The following is a 7751-nucleotide window of genomic DNA, read 5'->3' as shown; positions in this document are numbered from 1 at the left end:
AGATAGCAATGAACTGGATGCATAGTCAAACAAAAAACTTGTGACTTGTTCTCGTAGGCTAACTAACCAAGTCATAGGATCTAACACGAGACCGGATAAACACCGCGCCCCCATCGTGTCTATCTATATAAGCTAATCCCTCGATCTCAACCGCCTCCCAAATCTCAATTGCTTTGGCTCTCTCTCCCTCCCTTTCACCGCATGCACCGTCCAATCCAAACCAATCCCAAGTCCCCACCCACTCGCGGCGAGCAAAGTAAGATGATTTCCCCGAATGCGGCCCGTAACGTCGTCAGCAATGTCCTGCAGCCTCTTCCTCTCCCTGTGTAAGCCGCCGCCATGCCCCTCGTCCTCTTGTCTAGTCTACTCTGTATGGAAGGTGGTTGGTAATTAGGGTTTGATTCTAATGAGGGGGCGCTTGCTTTTTGCTTGTACATGTGCAGGCCGACGTTCTGGCGGATCATCAAGAACAAGGACGTGGAGGAGTTCAAGTCAAACCTGTACCTAGCGACGCTACTCAACTGCATGCTCTGGGTGTTCTACGACATCCTCTGCGTCATATTCGGCTCTGCAATGTACGCCTGCCCGCTCACCATCATGGTACATACCCATCGATCCCGCTCTTGATCCACGTGCATAGATATCTTTTTAGATCTATATTGGTAGATGTTAGTGATATTGTTGGGGAATAGGCGTGCATTCCCCTTCGGTTGGTGGCAGAGGTGATGTTGTTGGTGTTGTGTGGATGAGGGTTTCATAGGTTAAGTTGTCATGCATGGTCACTTACTGCTGGGTCAGTCAAGGATTTTTTGGACCCAGCTATCAGTGACACGTTGCCTTTGAAGTTCAAAATGGATTGGTGATTCAGGGGTTCTACTGCTTAAGATTAAAACAGCCGATATTAATTCTTCTGGAACTTCTATTTAAGAACAAATTAGCCATATTCATATTCTCTAGTCTCCAGGTTCTTTTCTGATTACTGATTAATGATGGGTTGCCATCATCTTTCAAATATGTTGCATGATCTAGACACCATGATCTGTGAAGGATATTGCAGCTTACTCGGGGAAAGTGACTCATTAGGTTATAGCTGAGGCATTCATTATGTACCACTATTAGCATACCTTAGTTGCTATTTGTTCTGGAAGCATGGATGCGGGAGACAATTTTGGAACCAAATCCATCTCTAAAAGATGCATCAATGGTCCTGTTTTAACCATCGTGTCAAATCTCTTCTTTAACCCTTTTTACTAGTAAAAACCAACGTGCCACCTTTTGGGATAAACTGTCATGGTGTTCATGTGGCACATCCCAAGAACATGTTGCTCTATGTTCTGTCAAAAGGCCTATTGTTCATTTCTACCTAAAAAGATACCGTAGCCCCTACGTGTCCTCTGATTATCGATGCGGTATCCTTGGTTACTTGCAGTTGCATTCAATACAGGCAGTTCTGTTGTACAATTGATTAGCCAACCAAACTTATTCTGTTGTTCTCACCAAACTCGTTGGCTGTTGAGTGACGGGTCTGGAACGGGAGGAATATTTCATCTAATGAAATCTGCCATGTTCAGCTTCATCATAAACATATGTGTTCACCTAGGGGATGCAAGTTTTAGGTGTGCCAGATTTCGAATCATGTGTTCTTGGATGGAGATAGTACATGTGTCCCTGTACCAGTCTGTGCTTTTTGTGATCTTCCCTTGCCAACTCTGTGAGATGATCACGTTGAAACGGAAAAGGGATCCTGTATGTCGGTTTCTTCTCGTCGGTCATGTGGTCCAGGTGTAGAGTTCACCAATATTACCTGCTGAATTTATTTACATTTTACATAGAACATAGAATCAATCTTTATATATGGAAAGCTCGAGTTGTTGCATCCTATGCTTGGAATTAATGAATATATATTTTTGCGGGGAGGAATTAATGTGTATTGTGGGTTGCGTGTAGGGTAAAGTGATCAAGACCAAGAGCGTCGAGTACATGCCCTTCTTCCTATCGCTGGTGAGCTTCCTCAACGGCGTCCGCTGGACATCCTACGCTCTCATCAAATTCGACCTCTACGTCACGGTCAATAATATCTCCATCTTCATGTTCCAACCAAATTTTATATAACTTGAGAGTGTCTCTCTAACCGTGCAGGCTCTTCGTTTGTGCACTGCAGATCCCCAATGGCCTCGCTACGCTGTTCGGCCTCTCCTATACGCCTGCTACTACAGGTCGACCCCCAAGAAGGAGAAGAGCATAAAGCTCAAATGTGATTGAAGGCTCCTGGCTCCTTGACTGCAATAACAAGTGCTAGCTACACTAAGAACAAGGGAATCTAGAGACCGAGACTAAAAGAAAAGGCTAGGCTACTTCCATTCGTTATTCGTTTCCCATATGATTTTCCATATTTTACCATAAAAAATAGGATGTTTTTAGCCATTTATTGTTAGTACTAAAATCAGGCATAAAGGATTTTACGGGAGGTAAAGAAGTTATTTCAACAAAGTTCCTATCATCAAATCCTGATTCAACAAAGCCATGCCAGCTGTGTTGGTCATTCCTCTGATTCAAAGTTCTCTTGGATTCCAAACAACATTGCTGCCCGCATACTGAAGTTGCTTAAATCTATTGAATTCCACGTCTGCACCTCCTTCTTGGGGCATAGGTGAACCTATAATTGATAGTAGAGCGTATGCTAAATCCCCAACCCTCATGATGCACTTTTTTTGATTCATTCCGCTTATCATACCACCTAGAGCTTTCAAACCCTTTTATTAGCGCTGCGGTAATATTTGTTATTTAGAAATAGGAATGGTGATGTAGGGTAGGAACCCTAGGGGCCGATCTTTCATGAAAGGACCGGATCCCGTGATGAACACGAAGAACACAAGGGGAAATACGAGGGGAAACACAAGGGAAAACACGAGAGGAACACTAAGCCAACAAGAAATAGTCACACATATGCTTGATCCTTGAGTACATAAGAGATCACATGATCCAGGGTCAACTAGGGATGATACAAAGGTAGCCGGTCTTCTCTGTGAGGAGGTCTTGAGGTTCTTCCCGTAAAGGGGTCTTGAATCTGCTTGGCGGATCTTCTCCGAGGAGGCGCTATCTCCAAGGAGAAGGTAACCAAGTGGATGAGCAAAGCTCTCACACGAAATATGAGCTAATCCTTTGATAACCCTAAAATGTAGGTAGGAGAAGAGTATATATAGTCTAGGTGGGCGAAGGGGTACATGGGCTGCGGCCCAACACGTAACAGCACACAGGCGCCGGACGTCCGGGAGTCACCGGTCGTCCGGAGGCTAGCAAGGGTCCGGACGTCCGGTGCTCTTCGAACGTCCATAGATTCGGCTTGGGTGTGCTTCGGTCGGACATCCGGTCGGGGTCGGTCGTCCGGGCGTTGGTCGTCCAGAGGGCTTCGGAAATCTGTAGTTTCGGCTCGGGTGTGGGTGTGTCGGACGTCCGGTCTTGGTCGGACGTCTGGAGCCTGGAGATCGTCGGACGTCTGGTCTTGGTCGGTCATCCGGAGCCTATAGCTTCTTCCGCATCTCTTCTTCTTCACATCCATCTTCCTCTTCTGATTCTCCTTGCTCCTTAGATTCTTCACGGCTAACTCCTTGATACCTGAGTATGCATAATGTCTTTGTTTGAGGTAGTATCCATGTCTCATGTGCATTGAAGTGAACTTGTGAGAGGAGAGATGTCACCTCGGTTTGAAGAGCTCTTGCACATGCTCGTGTCATGGGTCTGCAAGGCACTTGCTGAGACGATGGTAGGTCCATGGGGATGACCTTGGGATGCTCCGCATCATCTCCCCTCCCTTGGGGAAGATCCGTCCTCGGATCGAATTCTTCATCACCATGGTAGGGCGAGAGGTCCTTGACATTGAAGATGTCACTCACATTGTACTGTCGCGTGGGAGGTCGATCTTGTAAGCGTTGTTGTTGTAGCATGCAAGTACCTTGAAGGGTCCATCCACTTGAGGTAGAAGCTTGGACTTGCATTCAGTGGGGAAGCGGTCTTTGCGAAGGTGTAGCCACACAAGATCACCAATGTCGAATACCATGGTTTGCTTGTTGATGTTGAGCTTGGTCGCAATTCATTGTACTTGGCGCTCGATGGTTTGCCTTGTATCTTCATGCACCTTCTTGAGATGGTTCACACGTGCACCTGCATCCCTATTGATGCGCTCTTGTAGTGGTAGAGGAAGAATGTCCAATGGGGACAATGGGTTGAATCTGTAGACGACCTCGAAGGGGGACTTGCCGGTTGTTGAGTGTCTTGCTCTGTTGTAGGCGAACTCAGCGATAGGTAGACACTCCTCCCACTCCTTGATGTTTTTCTTGATGAGCACGCGAAGTAGAGCGGAGAGTGTGCGGTTGGTCACCTCCGTTTGGCCATTGGTTTGTGGATGATACGCCGTGGAGAAGAGTAGCTTGAATCCGAGCTTGGCGCATATGGTTTTCCAAAAGTAGCTTAGGGCCAGTTCTTTTGGTGGCTTCTAGAATAAGCTGCAAAAAGATGCCCCCTACCTAGCTTATTCTAGAAGCCCAACCAAATTTATTTTTTTAGAATCCTAGTAGTTGAGACTTGACTAGTAGGCTTCTAAAAAGAAAATTTTGGTTGGGCTTCTAGAATAAGCTGGGGAGGGGGCAGCTTATTCTGGAAGCCCAAAAAAGCTAGAAAAAGAACTCTCCCTTAGGAACTTGATGTCGCAGTCCAATACGATCGTCTTTGGCACCCCATGTAGACGCAATATTTCCCTACAAAAGAGATTGGCAACATGTGAAGCATCGTCTATCTTGTTGCAAGGAATGAAATGTGCCATCTTAGAGAATCGGTCCACAACGACAAATACCGAATCCTTTCCATTTCTAGTCCTAGGCAAGCCAAGTACAAAATCCATGCTAATATCTTCCCATGGTTGATATGGAATATGTAGAGGCATGTAAAGGCCATGGGATTGAGCTTTAGACTTAGCTTTGTGACATGTAGAACATCGGTTGGTGAAGCGGCTGACGTCGTGAAACATCTTGGCCAATAGTAGTTCTGGAGAGCGTAGCGAAAGTCTTGTCACGTCCAAAATGTCCCATTAGTCCTCCTCCATGAGATCCTGCAAAAGCAACAAACGAAGAGAAGACTCGGGGATGCAAAGTTTGTTAGCTCTCTGATGTAGGGTAGGGACCCTAATCGGCTGATCTTTCATGAAAGGAACGGATCCTGCGATGAACACGAAGAACACAAGGCGGGAAACGAGGTGAAAATCACAAGGGGAACACAAGAGAACACTCAAACCAACAAGTATGATCACACATGCGCTAGATCCATGAATACAAAGGAAGATACAAGATCCAAAGTCAACAACGGACGATACAAAGGTAGCCGGTCTTCTCCGTGAGGAGGTCTTGATGTTCTTATCCGCAATGAGGTCTTGAATCCAAAGGGATCTTCTCCGTAGAGGCCGTGGTCTCTCTCGTGGAGTAGATCCGATGTGGATGAGCAATGCTCTATCTCTAAATATGAGCTAAACCAATGCTAACCCTAACTAGGAGGTGGAGAAGGTCTATTTATAGTCTTAGTGCAAATGGGGGCGAAGTGAAGGGGTACATGGGCCTCGGGCCCGATCTCTCTGCACAGACACGCGTTGGTCGTCCGACAGGTATCAGATGTCCGGTGGCTCACGAGGGTCCGGTCGTCTGGTACTTGTCGGACGTCCGGCATTTCGGCTCAGATGAGGAGGCGCCGGATTTCCGGGGACGGTCGGACATCCGAACGCTAGAGTGTGTCGGACGTCCGCTCATTTTGGCTCGGGTACGGGATCGCCGGTCGTCCGGTCCGGGCCGGTCGTCTGGTGGGTCTTCAGGCGTCGGACGTCCGGTCCCGACCGGTCATCCGGTAGCTGGAGCTTCTTCCGCAGCTCTTCTTCTCGTTCCTCGTGCTTGGTGTCCTCGTCGTCTTGTTCATGGGCTTCCTCTTGGTTCCTGGTCATGCATAGCACACATGTTTGAGGTAGTAGCCATGTCTCACGTATGGAAAGTGATGGTTCAAAGAGGAGCGAGTTCACCTTGCGTCCGATGGCGTATGTTCGAGGTCTCGTCGTATGTCCTCTTGGGGCTTGGAGAGTAGTCGGAGTGTACATGGGGATGAACGTGGGATGCTCCGCATCATCTCCTCCCCCTTGGGAAAGATCCGACCTCGGGTCGTGATCCTCATCACCATGGAAACGATTGTCGTGGACGGGCTTGTAGTTGGACGGAGTTGAAAGCATGGCGCAATCCAAGTACTCCAAGGTGTCTCCGATATGTGGTACATGCAAAATGAGAAAACACGAAGTACACTTGGAAATACAATGGTTAGCGCACGCAAAGTGTCCATCAAGTAAACATGTGTCCGTGCGACAATATTGATCATGACAAGGTGCATGAAGTTTATCCAAAAGAGATGGAATGGTATGCAAAGCATTCATGGGAGAAAAAGGATGAATATGATCAATGCAACCATGGTGCAAAATGATGTCATAGTGAGACGGTTTATCAATAGCATGAATATGGTAATGGATGCTCAATGTGATGTGATCATGCAATTGATGGTAGGCAATAAGATCATGATGTATGAACATGTCATCAAGTTAGATCACAACAAATTTGCTAAGGAAATGCACAAGCTCATATATCATGGATGACATGGGAATACAAGATGCAACAAGGCAATCATAATGTGAGTCAATCCATGCATAAGATGCAAATTTTTCATGTGTATGATATGTCCATCGAGCATGACATGTGTGAGCATAATCAACAAATATGGAGGTGTTGGTGTACCATTGCTCGACGTCGTGGCATGAGTGGAGGTTCGAAGGTGCATCCACTAAGTCCGAGCGCTGCTCAATGTGAAGGTCCATAGAGCCAATCTTCAATGTCGCTCCTCCGTTCGCGAGATGTACCATGTAGACAACAAGAAGGAAACAACAATGAATGAATGACCCATCCAATATGCGTATGTGAGGATGTCTCAAAGGGAAGGAGGTCACCTTTAGGAGATTCTCGCAAATGTTGTTGTTGCTCATTGTGTATGCCTTCGCATGACCAAGTTGTCGCATAACGGCACCACCTTGTGAATCCTCCAAAATGAAAGAACATGACAAACACTTGGAAAAACAAATGAGGTTAGCGGAAGTGCAAAACCTATCATTCGTGTGGTAAGATACCCAACAAGTGTATGCATCATGCTCATCATAAGAAAGGACAAGTGAGCATTTCATAGTATGGAGGCATAAGATGCGAGAACAACCAAATACAATAGGTGCAATCAAGCAAGCATGCATCACAAGTGAAGTGTCCAAGTCTCCAAGATCAATAATCATAGATGTATCAATTGGAGGCAAGTGACAATGAACAAAATATATCATGTGAGAGGCATGAACATATACGTCATCAACCCAAGAAAGCAAGTAAGAATGGAACATGGGTGATGCGAAAAACCAAGCAATCATGTGAATCAAGGCAAGAAAGCTAGTAGTGCGAATGTAACGCCCTCGGTGCGGCTATATCTCCCACGTGTCGAAGCATGACTTAGAGGCATAACCGCATTGAAAGCAATGTCGCAAGTGAGGTAATCTTCACACAACCCATGTAATACATAAGGGAAAAAGATACATAGTTGGCTTACAATCGCCACTTCACACAATACATGAATAAAGCATTACATCATCCAGATACAATCAAGGTCCGACTACGAACCAAAATAAAAGAAGAACCCCA

At 46.2% G+C, this 7751-nt stretch overlaps 1 pseudogene; it reads left to right on the top strand.

The window, feature by feature from the left end:
- Positions 1–339: 339 nt before the first annotated feature.
- On the top strand, positions 340–2315 carry LOC125536175 (bidirectional sugar transporter SWEET6a-like; annotated as a pseudogene).
- Positions 2316–7751: the final 5436 nt, after the last annotated feature.

This window comes from Triticum urartu, chromosome 2A (assembly GCF_056163025.1).
Source record: "Triticum urartu cultivar PI428250 chromosome 2A, HENAU_Tu73, whole genome shotgun sequence".
Taxonomy (NCBI): domain Eukaryota; kingdom Viridiplantae; phylum Streptophyta; class Magnoliopsida; order Poales; family Poaceae; genus Triticum; species Triticum urartu.
This window is presented reverse-complemented; position numbering and strand designations above follow the sequence as displayed.